The sequence below is a fragment of the Xiphophorus couchianus genome, chromosome 15, assembly GCF_001444195.1.
Source record: "Xiphophorus couchianus chromosome 15, X_couchianus-1.0, whole genome shotgun sequence".
NCBI lineage: Eukaryota > Metazoa > Chordata > Actinopteri > Cyprinodontiformes > Poeciliidae > Xiphophorus > Xiphophorus couchianus.
The window spans coordinates 20219919-20235784 of NC_040242.1; the positions used below are offsets into that span (position 1 = coordinate 20219919).

General features: G+C 42.2%; 1 protein-coding gene across 2 annotated transcripts in view; it reads right to left on the minus strand.

Moving 5' to 3' along the window:
• Nucleotides 1-14945, minus strand: part of snap25a (synaptosome associated protein 25a) — a 38358-nt gene extending 23413 nt beyond the window's left edge. Inside the window, exon 1 of one of the 2 annotated variants that reach the window (XM_028039879.1) lies at nucleotides 14757-14945. The gene's annotated coding sequence lies outside the window, so the exon portion shown is untranslated. The remainder of the gene's footprint in view (nucleotides 1-14756) is intronic. The other variant, XM_028039878.1, reaches the window with a different exon arrangement.
• Between the last annotated feature and the right edge of the window lie 921 nt (nucleotides 14946-15866).

Sequence of the window (15866 nt, forward strand, 5' to 3'; positions counted from 1 at the left end):
AAATCACTGGCTGTCGCAATACCTTCTAAATCAGAACCACCGTGAAGCGAACACTGAAACCAGTAAGAGATGTCTCTCACTGGTTTCAGAGAGACATCGCTCTCCAGATCAAACTGGTGACCTGTGAGTCGTTAGGAAAGCTGCGCTATCATCCAGGAAATACCTCCACTACAGAGGACAGACATTTGTCCTGAGTCCGCCATCTGATTTAGATTCTGGTGAGGCTGTCTGAGTTACATTTCATTTTTAAATCCAGCTACCGGAAGTAGAAAATTAGCATAATGGATTGGTTTCACTGGAACTATGGGGCAGGTCGAAACGCCTGAAAACAAGCTGCAACCAACCAACCAGCCAACCAATCAACCAATCAACCAGCCAGCCAGCCAATCAACCATGTCCTACCATCACATCCACTTTGCAGTGGCACTACCAACAATTCACTGTGGAATTTTTAGTAAGAAAATTATTGATTTGATTTATTGCTCAAGTTCATTCTATCCCTGTTATGAAACCACACTGGAGTTCTACTACGTTCATGAGGAAAACCAATTACTTCACATTTTTGTCAGAACAGGCTTCTTGCCAAGCTGCTTGCTTTTATATACTTGTGGGAAAGGAGATGATTGGAGCACCTGAATATAATGCTAATCATGAATGTTTTTCTTTAAATCCAGTTCTGCCATCTTCTCAATCTACAGAGAGAATACTGCAGCATCCGTCTTCACAGACATGCACATACAGATACGTAGAGAGACACGTTGGGACAATGTTTCCATGAGACTGTTTTTTTCTTTCCAGCAATAATCTGAAGTATTTGTGGCCCAACCTCCATTTGTTCCATTCACAAACCCACATTTTTTTTAGATCTACAACCCAGCCAATGCACCGTGTCTGCCGGCTCTGAGTCGCCACAGACCCGTGTGTCCTTTGCTCCTGACTTTTTATAACCCTGTCATCGGCTGTTACACTCCCGCTGACGTTTATGGCGGCTAACGGTAAGCAGTGTGACCTCTTCACCTGACGCAAACAGGATGACAGCGAAGCAACAGGGAATGGAAAAAAGAAGGACTCACACTGCTGGTTATTAAAATCATAAATACAGGCTATTGATTGGTGCTTTGAATACACAAACCCAACCGTGTGCCGCTGCTGTTGTGTGTGCGTGCAAACAGGCGTGTACTCTCTCGCTTTAGTGCCTCCATTTTGTTCCGAGGTCGGGGGCAGAGTGAGGTTTGCTGATTTCATTTATGGCTTCAAAAAGGTGCCATAGCTACAGGTTGCTACACGTCACTCAACTTTTATTACTGCTGACTAGAAGACAGAGTCCATCTCATTACATTGGAATACATCTGACAACATCATTTATTTCAGCTATTCAATTCAAAAAATGTAACTATACTATAGATTCTTTATGAAGTCTGTGACATTTTTGAAGCATTTTGCCATAGCAAGTTTGATAATTCAGTTTTGGTTTCTTAGAAAATTTTTCATTACAGCCGACTGTTAAAAGGGCGATATTATGAACTTTCCAGAAATATAGTTCCATTTTTTTATCACTATAATCTGACACCTTAAAATCAGGCCTCTGTCTCTTTAAGAAGCTCCTACTCTATCCGACAGTCCACCTTCAGCACGTTTTCACAACATTACTTCTCCATGATGCTGTTTACAACTGTTGGACTGAAAAGTAGTTGGTAGGATGAGCTCAGCAGATTTTTAATTCCACCAGGTGTTTGTGAATTGCTGCTGCTGCTAGTCTGAAGGGGCCCAATGGAGAAGGCGTGGGGACTGCAGCTCTAAGGCGGAGCTTTGGATAAGTAGGCGGAGCTTTGTAAGGGCAACCATTTAGGCACCCTGAATGGTTGCCATGGAGATTCAGGGATTCTTCAAATACGCATAAAAGAATCAAAGCAACATTTCAGGTATGTTTCTGATGAGGGAATAACATTATAACCTGATGTAAAGCTAAAAAAAATTACATTTACAAAATTCAGCCCCTTTAAGAATAAAACAAGTGACCCTACTGAAAGTACAATATGTTGACGTACCATAAAGAACATGTAGTCAGTGGAGACTCCTGCTGAAAGTTACAAACGTGAGGTTTAGCTCACGTTTGTGAGTCCTGCCGGAAAATGAAACCAGAATCACCATAAAGCTTGTGAGCAGCAGGAAAAATAAAACTTGATAAACCACAGCGGACCAACACAAATGCATGACATGGCATCCTAAATCATTACTCATGTGGAAACTTCACACCGGACTTCAAACAACATGGATTCTGTCCTAAAATAAAATAAAATTATCTTTGATCTGAACTGGTGTCGCCTCTGGTTCAGAAGTGACTAAATATGAGCGATAATTCATCAATCTCAACTAAACACTTGAATGGATGATGCTCTGTAGACCTCCACGTTCCTGTTACTGCTAATGCTTGTGAGACTTTCTCCTTCCACTCAACTTCCCAAATAATATCACTGGATACAGCGCTCTGTGAACAGACAGCTTCTTAGATAATGTCAAGTCAGCCGTCTTCTCCATGACTGTGTGGGTCACCTGTGTCAAACCCGAGACCCGGGGGCCAAATCTGGTCCACCGCAGCTTCTTATGCGGCCCTCTAGGCTCCATGAATAAAAACTTCAAGATAACAGCTGTGTGCTTAAATATTATTTTTTTGTCAGTCAAATCAAAGCAGTTTTTTTCTGTATGTATGTATGATACAAATTACATCAGTCAGTCCCTCCAGTATTTCACGCAAAATCAACAGATCTCTGCACGTTTTAACGCTAATCCGTTCTACAAGTTTATTGTGACTTTTCCACAAAAATGGTCAAAAACATTAGGTGGCAGTATTTCCTACTTCTGCTACACATAAGTGCAAATTTCATTCATTTTGCTTAATGAAATCCTAGATGACAAAATGACAACAGCTCTACCTCATCTCTGCAGTCTTCACCATGTTTACTCTCCTCTTAAATCTCTGACTGTTTCTTTCAGCATTTAATTGGACAGAATTAAAGCGTGGAGCGTTTAATCTCACGCTGTATCACCGGGCATTTCCCAGATTCTCCATCTCAACAACCAAAACAATTCACGATGTATTACATGATGCATTTAATTGCAGAAAGCTTCAGGTTTTGCTTCGTAAGATAATTCATTCTGTTTGCCTTGGTTTTACTGCAGAGCCTTGTTGTCACTTGGCAAAGACACACAATGGTTCTCTGTCCGGTGAGCCAGTTGGTCCATGTTGTTTGACATCCAGTATTGGTTTCACATGTTAATGTTTCATTTAGCTCTACATGTTTGTCTGTTACCTCTTGAACAACTCATGTAATTATGAAAGTGAAATACAGAAAATTTCCTACAAATAGTGAGAACCATAACTCCTTCATAGACTCCTGGTGAAATTGCCACTGCATCACCAGATGTTTGTTGGAGTTACCACGGTAACCCGTTACTCGGTACGACTCGTGACACCAATTCGATAAGGTCAGTGCGACAAAAACATTCTAGTGAAGTATATCAAGTGAAGATTTAAAAAAAATATATATATAAAGTGCCAGATGTTTCTATCTGGTTAAAGGAGCGAAAGACTGAAGAAATGTCTTTAGAGGTCAGAGTGAAACTTTTAGGGGAAATTGCACCTCTAAATCTAAATTCATCAACTTCACATTAAATCAACAACTGGATGATTGAACAAGGTATTCCAAAAGCACAATGTACCCCAAACACGCAGTAATTAGTGTTAGATTGGATATTAAAGGTTAGCACTTGGCTCCTAGTGTGGCTCTGATCTTAACCACCATACACATTTTTGGATTCTACCTACAAAGCTGGGTCTGTTTCAGGAAACCAGACAAGTTAAATGAGTTGTACCGTGACATGAAGGGTGGCTTCTCTGCTAAACAAATCTTTGATAGTAACACTTTAAGACACACTCTAGTTTGTGGTGGCGAAGAACGAGCCGAGTCAAAAATGCACAAGTGTGCAATCCCACCAGAAGCGTTTAGTTTGCTCCAATCTAACTCTGGTTCATTTGCCTAGAAAGCCCGGCTCGTTTTGGGAGGTGTGAATGCATAATCGAACTCTGGGCCGCCTAAAAACCTCAGTCTCGATTCGGTTGAAGTGAACCGGTGCGTTTCGAATGCGTATGTCAATGCGGACCACTCCAAAAGCAGGAAGAGAACAATAGCAAAGGGCATTGTGGGTAAATACAACCCAAAACAAACCAAAACTACCACTAGCGGGAGAAATGGCTTTTACCAACAACAAAAAAAAAATCCTACAACCACTAAACTCTGACGCCACTCCATTTGTGTTTACATTTCATGAAGAAGAAAGTTGCATTCAGTGTCTTCTTCAGAGGTTTTTATGTTATTTCCTTCAGCGGTTCTTGGTGCAGCGCCACCACAGGTGTGGAGGTGAACAGGGCTTTCAAGCAGTTTGGTTAGTTTGAGACACTGCAGTGTGAAAACAAACCACACCAGCTGAAAATGGACCAAATATTGCAATGTGGTTCCCAATCAAAGTGAGTCTACCGGACGATCAGGTGAGAAAACACCCCAACTCCTTATTTATGATTTACATCACCTCAGGGTACAAAATCCTGTATACAGACACCTGAAATTAACCTCTCCATTTGGATGGCTTTCTTCTCCTTTGAATGGAAAGCAGTCAGTTGCGGCAGTCTGAACGCCTCGTCTACTGGAAGGAGAATCAGAACTCACTGGTCGGACAGTACAACTATTCTGGCCAGAAAATGTCTTGGCAGAATGAACTAGAGGGCTTCTGAACTTGTCACCTCTAACATCTATGTAGAGGTTGCCAACAGATGAAAGGACATTAAAGTGTCCCAGTGAGGTGGCACTTCTATTCCAGAAAGCAAAGCAAAGCAACGCAACCTCAGTCTGAGAAACCAAGTGTCTGAAGCTGAAGGCCCTTGCAGTGACATCCCAGTGCCCTGCTCTAAAAATGTTGTGTATTATTGACCAAGAGAAGTCAAGAAGCCATCATTTATTCATCTGTTCCCACCATTAGTGCCTACATGGCACAGACACATGGGTAAGTGGAGAAAAACTGGAGGTATATAGCTGGATTGGTTGTCAGCTTTGGTTGGTAACAGTTTCTACCAGTTTAGTTTTGTACTCAGTGACTTGCATCAATTCCACTTTGTTGTTCTTCATAATGTTTGAGAAGTCGGTCACTAGTAATCAGAAACAGGTCATGATCTCATACCTAGCGTAACTCTGCTGCAGTCACAGATACAAAAACAAGTTTGCCTTTTGCTCACTGAGGGAGCTAACTGTTAGCAACGCAAAACGATTACAATGCATTCATCTGCATATTATTCATTCAACCGCTGCAGCAACCTGTTTACAGACAAGGTTACCAACTACTGAATCTTTAGGTCATTTAATGAAGAGTTTATCACTGCGGCTGTTACTACTGTTGCTATGTGATGCAGCCATGTTGGATTTCAGGATTGCAGAAACCTCTGGCATCAACTTTAAATGTTTTTAAAGTCACTAACTTTATCTGTAATGTTTTAATAAAGAACTCAAACAAAAGCCAAACAAAAATGTCAAATGTTAGCATGCTAGCAGCACCTAAGGCTACTACAGACTGAGTCTGTGCTAGTTACAAAGTCTCAGACTGCAGTGACGCTGTGGCTGTAGTGCCACAGGGATGTGTGGGTTTGGTTCTTTGACGGCTGTGAAAGAGCAGTGAAAACGTTTCTGCCCTCTTCCATTTGTTTAATGTTTCAGATCGGCAAACAATTAAAAATTATCTGAGCAAATAGAGACAGATTTGAAATCATGACTCGGTCAAATTTCCCCAATTACCACCAGGACTGATTGTCAAACCTGTAGAATGAAAAAAATCACTAAAGTAGATCCTATCTGACAACAAGAAGAAGGCAAGATAAAATAATCCACAATATGCACCAATCTAAAGGAACTGAAGAACAGATAGGAAATCAAGTATTTGATGTCAAGCAACTTGGAAAGATTTACAAAGTCATTTGTAAGGCTTTACGATTCTAGAGACCCACATTACCCACAAATGGAGAACACGGAACAATGGTGAACCTTTTCTGGAGTTGCCAGTCTACCAACTTCAAGAGCGACTTGACAACGAATGACGTGAAGGATGTGATTCTTTTGACCGGCTCTTTACTCTGAACGATAGGACTCGAGTCTCAGTGAGAGCCATTCTCTGTTTTTCACGACTTTTCTTGCTCGTAATGCTCTGCACACACAGTCATAGCTACTTATTTCATTTAAAATTATATTTAATACATAGGAGAAGCACTGTATTCAAGAAGGAAAAAACTGAAAGTCTATAGGAGAGTACCATGCCGAAACTCGAGCACAAAAAAATGTCTACTTGGAATTGGATGTGAGGTATCACACACCTGTAGTAGAGTGGCCTAGTCAAATTCTAGACTGAATCTAGGGAGATGCTTGTGGATGACATTAAACAGGTCATTCATAATAAAAAAACTTCTTAATATGTTTGAATTAATACAATTCTGTAAGGGAAAGTGGCTCAAAAGACTCTCTACCAGTCGTTAAATGTTTTGTTTGTTGTAGAGTAAATAAGCAAGTAAAGGCAAGTTAAGATTTTATCTTTCGGTAAAACAGAATGTTCTGAGTTTATCCACCACACCTGTTTGGTTCTCCAACACCAGCTTTATCAATCACATTACAAAACCGTCACTCTGAGGATGATTTATAACATCTGTAATATCTGTTATTATGGGTTTCTCAGATCATTCAGAAAACTAGAACCACTGGGTAGATGAAGATGTCTGTGTGGAGAAACAGGGGCCTTCAGAAGGAATCTGCGTCACAACGCGCTACCAGGCATGTTATACAACACCAATGCAAATTCTACAGGGCATGTTGTATCCTTGCCAACAGCGGTTTATGATGGAGAGTTGGAATACAGCAGACATTATAGGATACTCTGAGCTATCAACGATCTACTGAAGCTAAAGGTTCAACCACCAACGACTGATATTTGGGTGGTACGTAAAATCCCCAAAATGTCGTCGGAGTCTGCAGTCATCGAGCAATAACAGAAAACAGAATTGTTTTTAGTGCCTGTAATGTTTCAGCTTCGTTTTGTTTCAGATCAGACAGCCTGAGGGCGTGGACGAGGCTTTTGATTCAGAACTAACCGGCGTCTATTCCTGTCCGTATGCGCAGAGGAAACAAGGCGGTAAAAGAAGAAAAGCAGTGGCGCAGATTGAGGGTCTTTATTTTTAGACTCAAAGGCAAATAAAAAGATGACAAAAAGTACAAAGGAATATGCTGTGATTAAAAAAAAGGACTAAAATAAGAACAAAGCTTTGTGAGCACACCCTGCCAAAGACATTTGTTTGTATTCGGTTCCCTCTTCGGTCTGGAGCCCGCACAGTCACATTCATAACCATGTGGCCGCTGCCGATGACACTTCAGCGGATAGCGGGTTCTGGAAGAGAGACGGTTGACGAGCCGGATATGACAGGGAGGGGGCGCTCACGGCTGTATGCTGTACGGCTAAAAGGAAAAATAAAACGGAGAGGAGGTGGTTCCATGCTGCAGGTTACTGCAGATAAACATATAACCGGTAATCACCCAAGGATCTTCTGCACAAACCCACCGCAGCCTGAATGGAGAGCCACTTCTACTTTATGAGCGTATAAACACAGCAGTTGTGGGATTTATATTCTGCGGAGCTGATGGAATCCCAGGGCAGCAAGCGATCGGAGCGACAGTGGCGCACAACGTTCCTCGTGTTTTTCTGAGATGCTGCAGCGTTCCGTCAAGATGTTATCCTCTAATCCAGCTGAACACATTTAGCTGCTCTGCTAGTCAGAGCCTTGTATGGCCTTGGGATCTATGACGCAGGATATAATGCTGCAGTCCCATTCTGGTTTTTACCGAAAGAATTCCCAGGTTTCTATCTATCAAATTGGCAAACAGGACAGATCTGATGGCCTAAAAACCCTGAAAGGGGCAGGATGTGTTTTCCAGGCACATAGTGTCTTTTGTTACCTTCAGTTATTCTAAAAATGCTAATATATATCTTAAATATGACTTAAAATAAATTCGACTCTGAAACTGGGCCTCATGTCTGTTTAAGAAACTCCTGCTCTTTCTGAAACTCAGAAAGAGCAGGAAGTCATCACAACATGGCTCCTTTATTAACCCTTTAACAATGTTTTTAGCACTGAGAAGTAGTTTACATAATGAGCTTCCACCAGGTCTTTGCTAATCGCTGCTGGCTAGTCTGAAGGAGCTGAGTGGGGAGAGTCAGGCTTGGAAACTGCAGCTCTGAGGAGGAGCTTCGTCCTCCAAGGGGGAGCTAGGTTCATCCAGGCGTTTTGCACAGCTGAATGGTTGCCATGGAGATTAAAGGATTTCTCAAACATGAATGAAAGAATCAGGGATACACTCCAGGTATGTTTTTGTTGAGGGAATAACAATATAACATGATATAAAGCTAAAAAAAAATCGATTTCATATGATTCTACTTGATGGACATTGTTGAGTCATTCAGGACTTGCACAAAAAACAGCTTAAGTATGTTAAGATATCTTACAATGTTATTGTAGGGGGCAGCACTCCCACAAAATTGTCTGTCTGTGCACCCAAAACAAATTTCCTGTTGTAACATCGTATTGAGAATGTCCAGTTAACAACATGATAAGGTGCCTCTGTGTTGTAGACAATTTAAGCACCTTAGAACGCTAGTGATGCTAATGGCGAAATTTTATATTACATATATTACATTTATATTTTATATTACTTTTAACAACTTTTTAAATAATCCAGAGTGCACTGGATCGTCCATAACTCAAAACTCAAAACACATAAAGTGCTCAAATCTGAATTGGATTATGTCTCGTCTCATAAATACAAATGACATGGTGGAATTCGTCATGGAAACGCCACTGCTTGGCCACATCACGCCATCGTCCTTTAGCAGTGAACAGACCGCGTGCGCTTGCGGGGAAAGGTACAACAAACAGGAAATGTGCTGACTGTTCTCGCTTCACCGACCCAAACATACAACGCCTGGATATGATTTCAGAGTGAAAGCGGAAGGCGTGGACGCGGACGCTGGTTTCAACTTACAACAACAAGGCCCGAGGCGTGGCCGACCCTGGGGTGAAAACGATACGTGTGGAGCCACAGATCCATGAGCAGCTCGAGCTGTTTACGCCGCTTCCTGCGTACGCACGCAGAAATGAGTAACGGCTGCCTGTTTACGGGATGTTTATGCCGTTTTCTCTCCTCAAATCACTAACGTTTGTTAACTTTAGCTTTTTATTCTTTTGCTTTCCTTTTAATTTCTTTTTAGAGTATTTTCAGCACTCAAAAGTATGATATTATATGAGCAGAAGCAGGGACAGATGGCAGTAGGATGGCAGCACCGGACCATCAAAATAGATCTGCGTCACAGACACCAAAGTGGATTTCAGAGACAACAAATGGGAACTTTAAGGCAACATTAACTTCCTGCAGCTGCTATATTTCTTCATTGAGAAGGTAACAATGATTAGGGCTGAGGGCTGAGCTTAGACCATTTCCACTGTGGATATTGGACAATCAGTATTAAATTACTTATTTCCAGACTGGAACGGCTTTGCTATGGTGGAGGTGTCGAATATTAAGCTAAAATTAATAATGTTCTTCATGGATACGTATGAGAGGAGCTCCACTGCGCCGCCGCGGCTCGAAGGCCTGCGTCTAGGCAGGGGCCATTTTGTTTCTGTGTTTTTGTTTATTGAACACGCAGAGCGTTTCCCGGAACATGCAGGACAGTCCCGCAGGAGCTGACTGGACAGGAAAAAAGCTCAACTTTGGCAGCTTCCACCTGCAGAAAAACCCACCGCTCTTCTTCCAGTTCCCCCAAAACAACCTCAGAATGCAAAACTGGAGCTCTGCTTTTCTCTTTTGTCTTAAGAACTCAATATTTTTCAGAAAAATGTGCTTTTTTAAAGTCAAACTTGAAGAATGTGAAGCACAAAGCTAGTAATGCTAGCATTTTTAGCTTTGCTGAAATGGCTGGTAACTGTTGTCCTCAGGCTATTTGATCATATTGCAATTAGTCAAAAATGATTTTTTTTGTTGTTGTTGTAGATTTCAGAAAAAATGTGGAGACAATTGCAACAAACTATCCAGACCAACAAAAACACACAAACATCAGCCGTGTCTCATTTGTCATATGAGAATGTTTGCCTGGTGTCAGAAAAGCAAACAAAGGGAAGTTGTTGAGTAAAGGCTGAAAAACAAATCATTTTGTGATTTGTGTAGCATTAAACTTTACTGTGATCCAAATTCAAGTCAGAAAACCAGCAAGATCGTAAGCTAGCCTGAGACTTAGCTCCAACGTATTAACAACCCATTGAAAACCACTGCATTCAATGTGGTTAGACAACGCTGAAACAATTGTACAATTAGTAGCATTCAGGTATAAAACACAGCTTATTACTACATCTCTCTATGCTTTCATAAGCTGAGAAGCCATATTGGATTTTCAGGTCAGAGACTTTATCAGAACTCTATAATTATGGAACTTTTCCAGTTTGGTTTCTGAAACATCTCCCTGTTGGTAGTTTCTCACTTATGTCCAAAATTAGAGATAGGCATCACTCTATTGCCCATCTCTTCCATCCATCCACCCATTTTCTAACACTTTTGTCCCTAGTGGGGTCGGGAGGGCTGCTGGTGCCGATCTCCAGCTATAGTTAAGGGCAAGAGGCGGGGTACACCCTGGACAGGTCGTAGGGCATTACCCATGTCTTATAAAATCCAATTAAGATAACAATGAGTCATTCTGGAATATTAATAAAACCTAAGTGGGAAAACTTGGAAGCCCAAAAACCTGATAGGAAATTTGGACTGTTACTTCTGATGTTCAAAGTATTTTTCCGCTGCTTTCTTCAAACGATGCCTATTGACTAGTACATTTTGGTTTTCACCAAACATTTGTGGAAAACTGTTATCACATTTATTATCACCGGATAAAATACCATAAAATTTCAAGCCTTAGCATAGACTATGTACATCCTACTCAATAAATACACTTACACCACTTTAAAATTTAGCAAGTGTTCCTGAAATGAAACCTGTTTACATTTTTAATCTTGTAAGTGTACTGATCAATCTGCTGTATTTTTCAGCGACATTATGTATAATTGTGGCTCTTCTGTTTTGAATAAAAGCCATTTATGTTTAAATCAAACTGTCGATACCTTAAAATCACAAAATGTGCTATTTTTACTCAATGTTATCAATTTATCTAAAGGTTAGGTCCATATTGCCCATCACCACTCACACTCAACACTCAATGCTATCTGAATCTCATCCACCTTTACTCAAAATCCACGTTTAATGGACTTTGAGTGAAAGAGAAGACGATAAAGTTAAAACATCCAATTCCTGCACATGGTTGTCATGGCTCCACTGGCTGCATTCAAAGAACGGGAAGGTAAACAGTACGACCAGCAGTTAAACTGAGGCCTGAGGTGGCTGGAACCAGCTGACGAAAGCCGGTGGTCCACGTCTTTTGCCTGAGTGGACCTAAAAAAGGCGCTTTAGCAGAAAATAGCAGTCGCTTACTGTTGGGAGCGCAGACAGGTACGCTCATCTATCATCTCCTGCAGGAGCCTGAACGCAGAAGCTGAACCCATTCTGAGAGGACGGACCTGAGTTGGAGTTATTTTTTTTTATGTGGATCAAAATATGATCAAGTATCCTGAAAGCATGGTATTTTATTCACGGTTCTAAAACATGAATAAACTATGATCAAATCACCTTATATGTTACCTTTTTTACGCATTTTCTTATGTTACAAACACAAATCTAAAGGTATTGTATTTGGATTTTCTATGACAGGTCAACACAAAGTGGAAGGAAAAATATACATAGAGTTCAAACGTTTTTACAAGTAACAATCTGAAATGTGTGGCTTGTTTTTGCATCCAGTCTCCCTAATTTAGTCCAAAGTCAGTCCATGGCCGGTACCCTGCATGTTTTAGCTCTTTCTCTGGTTCAGCACACCTGGATCAAATGATGGGCCTCTGCAGAACATTATGACCAGCTCAGCAGGTAATTGGGCCATTTTAATCAAACACTCTGAAGAATCGACATAAAACCTATATAAAATCACAACAGAACAAAATACTGTAAAGTGGAAAACATAAGTGCTTTGCTCAATTCACAGAAACCTTTGTAATGTTTATGTTGTTTATATAAAAACAATAAGCAAGTATAATCGCATTTATTTGTTAAAACTACAAATGTTAGTAAAAAACTTCTAATAGTCATAACCAAACAGTTCTATTAACAATAGGAATTGAGTAATGGTAGAAGACTATCATAACATCACCTTCCTAAAATGATATTTGCATATTGTTTCTCCGAAAAACAATAAAAACTCAGACATTATCATTTCTCAACTAAATACCCCGGACCGAACTTGAAAAATGCTGCTAGCTTATAGCACTTAGCATTTGTCAACAACTCGTAGGCGTTGACATGCTGCCAGAATTACGGTGCAATAAATAATAAAACATAATTTAACGAAGCTTCTTGGCAGATAATTTGCCTCTATGAAGTGCACTCGAATCATTAGAATAATAATTACACCCATAACTAACACCGTATTTGTCCAAAAACGTCCTCCCTGACTTGTCTGCTGCCATGTTTGTTCTCGAATCTTCTGAGATCTACAGCCGGACGTCATTTTTATTAATTACCTCTGAAGGCAGCTGGAAAGCAGGTAGGGGCATCGAGGAGAGGTTCATATTACAACACAAGCCATAATTTTCTCTTTTGTTTTATTTTTGTACACGAAACGTTGAAAACCCGTTTCTCGTTTTGCCTTCCACTTCGAACAATCAGCCGCCATGTTTGGTGGCGTCATTATTCACCGGGCTCGTTTTAACCCAGACTTAGGAGAGCTGCTGGACGAAAACAGATGAAGGCCTGCTCCCCATCAGGCTCCCCAATAATAATAATTTTTTTAAAAATAACGCAAAACACGCAATGCTCCGCATCAGTCCCAGACGCGGGAAGTGAACGAAGTCACCACCGTTCCCCACGCAGAGAGCAGGATCTGCCTCTCCAGCTCACACGCCCCTCACTGTTAGCGTGACTCCCCTGCTCTGCAGTCCAACACGGCGGGGGGAGGGAGGGGGGAGACTGCAGAATGTGATCCTGATCATGGTCATGTTTGGCTTTTTAATTTTTCTTTCACATGATTCAGACCAATCCACGTCGTTCCCCAGGAAGACCCCAAGATGTCAGACTTTGAAGCGGCGTCCATCGGAGAGCACGCGGCCGGTGTGCGCCATGCGGTTTCGTGTGAAGCAATTCCAGCTGCGCCAGAGATGCAATCTGCTGCATCATCGCATTTAAGGACAGCCGAGCCTGAACGTCTCGCGGCAGCAGTCATGGCAACGCGGAGAAACGGCCGTCTAAACACGCGGCTGTCACACGAGTTTAGGAGATGATCTTGATTTGATTTTAGATTCCAGAATTTGTGAGATTGGGGGCGGTTTTTTTTTGTTTTTTTTTTTTCTTCGTCTTGCCGCAACAACAACAACAACAACAAAGCCGCCCTGGATGTTCCTCCTGGTGCCTGGAGGAACAGGCTGAGCGCTGGATGCGGGAATCGGCGCTCGATTTGCGCCACTTGAGTCCACAGATGGACCCTGAAGGTGGAGAGTATAGAGGAGGAATCACGCGGGTGGGTGGGTGGGTGTCATAGTGCGGGTTTCACCACGGCTCTCCCTGGAGGGAACCCCCCAACCCCACCCCCCATCACCTTAACACCCACCACCAAGATCTATTTTGGCGCTCTTTTCGCGCCACAGCCACGTAAAAAGGTGCCACGCAGTTGGCCTGAAGGCAATAACAAAAGGGAGCGACGCATTTTTATAGCACGATCGTGCCCTCCCCCCTCCCCCCTGACTGGCTCCACCGCAGTGTTACCCCCCCCCCGCCCCCCCCAACCCACACACACACCTCGCCTCCTGTTTGCCTCAGGACGCTCGGTGTGTGTGTGTGTGTGTGTGTGTGTGTGTGTCTTTGGAGGCTGTCAGACTGATTCATGCTTCATCATCTTGCTGCGACATCAGCGAGCTTCAACAAAACATCTAAAGAAATAATATTTTAAAAAAGGTGGTGGTGGGGGGGGCTTTTTCGGACACACAAATCCCTTCACCCCCCCCCCCCCCTTCAAAACTCTCGCGCACCTGCAGGAAATCTACGGCGCTGTCCGCGGTGCTGAAAAGAAGAAGACGAAAGAAAAACCGCCCACATCCACAACATGCGCATTATTGGCGCAGCGGCGCGGCGGCGCGTCCCTGCCCAGCCAACACGCTGCGTGTTTCGGATCCGTCACCCATTGGGGGTGTGGGGGTGCGTGTGTGCGTGTGTGTGTGCGTGTGTGTAGGGGGAGGTGGGGAGCGGAGGTCACGCATCGCCTCCCCACTGTTCCTGTTCTTGTTCCTCCCCGCGTCAATAAGCGCATAAATCAACTAATCCGTTTTTGAACCAACAAATAACGCCACTATTTCCTCCTGATTAGCTTCATTTATAACACAGAGAAGTTGAAGAGGGAAAACAAACAAACAAACAAACAAACCAACCAACAAGCAAAAATATGACGTCAGCCGCGTGGATCCGGTCAAAGCCTCTCGTGTTAAAGAAAGACGGAAAGAAAGAAAGTGCATCGTTTAGTTTGAGGTGAGCTCTTACCTGCGCCTGCTGTCAGTGGCCCGCAGTCAGTATGGGACGGAGCGGAGCGTCTGTGTCGACCAGCAGCTGTGCAGAAACACACACACTCTCTCTCTCTCTCTCTGTGTGTGTGTATGTGTGCGTGTGTGACTGGGATGCTGCAAAGGCACTGCGCGTCCTTCTGCTTCCTCCTCGCTTCTTCTTCAATGTGGAGGGGGTGGGGGCGGGGGGAGCAGCGCAACTCTTGTCAAAGATGGCGGACACTTTTGACGTCAGCAGCAGCTTTTAATAGATATCTGTCAGAGAAAGACACACACACACACACACACAGAGAGAGAGAGAGAGAGAGAGAGAGAGACTGAAAAAGACAATATTTACATGTTAAAAGTCCTGACACAAGCTTTTCATTTCACCTCAGATGCACCGATGATTTTTGTTTTTGTTTTTTGTTTTTAGTGTCGCTTCTTTTTCTTTAGTGATTCGATGAATAAATGTTTTCATATATTCATCGATTACAAGACTTTAAAATAAGTCGTTTGGTTTGTTTGGCAGAAAAGTGCGGTATGCTCCTTTAAATAAACCTGTTTCGTAAGATGACGTATTAGGGCCATTGTAGATGGAAAATAATAATAGTACAAATAGAAGGAGTACAGTACATTTCTTCCAAATTTTTTTAAAAAAATAATACATTTTGGGATTAATCTAAAAAAAAAAAAAAAACGTGGAAATTTCAGAGGTTCTTTTGGGGGGGGGGGAGAAAATTAATCTCAAAATTGCAGGTTTTTTTTCTCACCACTTTTCAATTTCTGAAATTTGGAAATGTCCAAGAGTGTTCTAGAAAATTTATGAGATTCAACTAAAACTAAGTTTTTTGGTGGAAATTCGATCCCTTTTTTTCTACCTACAATTGCCCCAATATGTAACTTTATTATAACATTACATCATGTCATAATGTTATGCCCTCATCAATAACTCACCTGTAGTGTTGTTTTGATTCTTTCATGCATGTTTGAGAAATATTTTAAATCTCCATGGCAACCTGTGCAAAACACCTGGGTGGACCTAGCCCCGCCTTCGAGACGCAGCTCCTCCTCTGTGCTGCAGTTTCCGTGCTTCAGAGTTTCGGCCTCA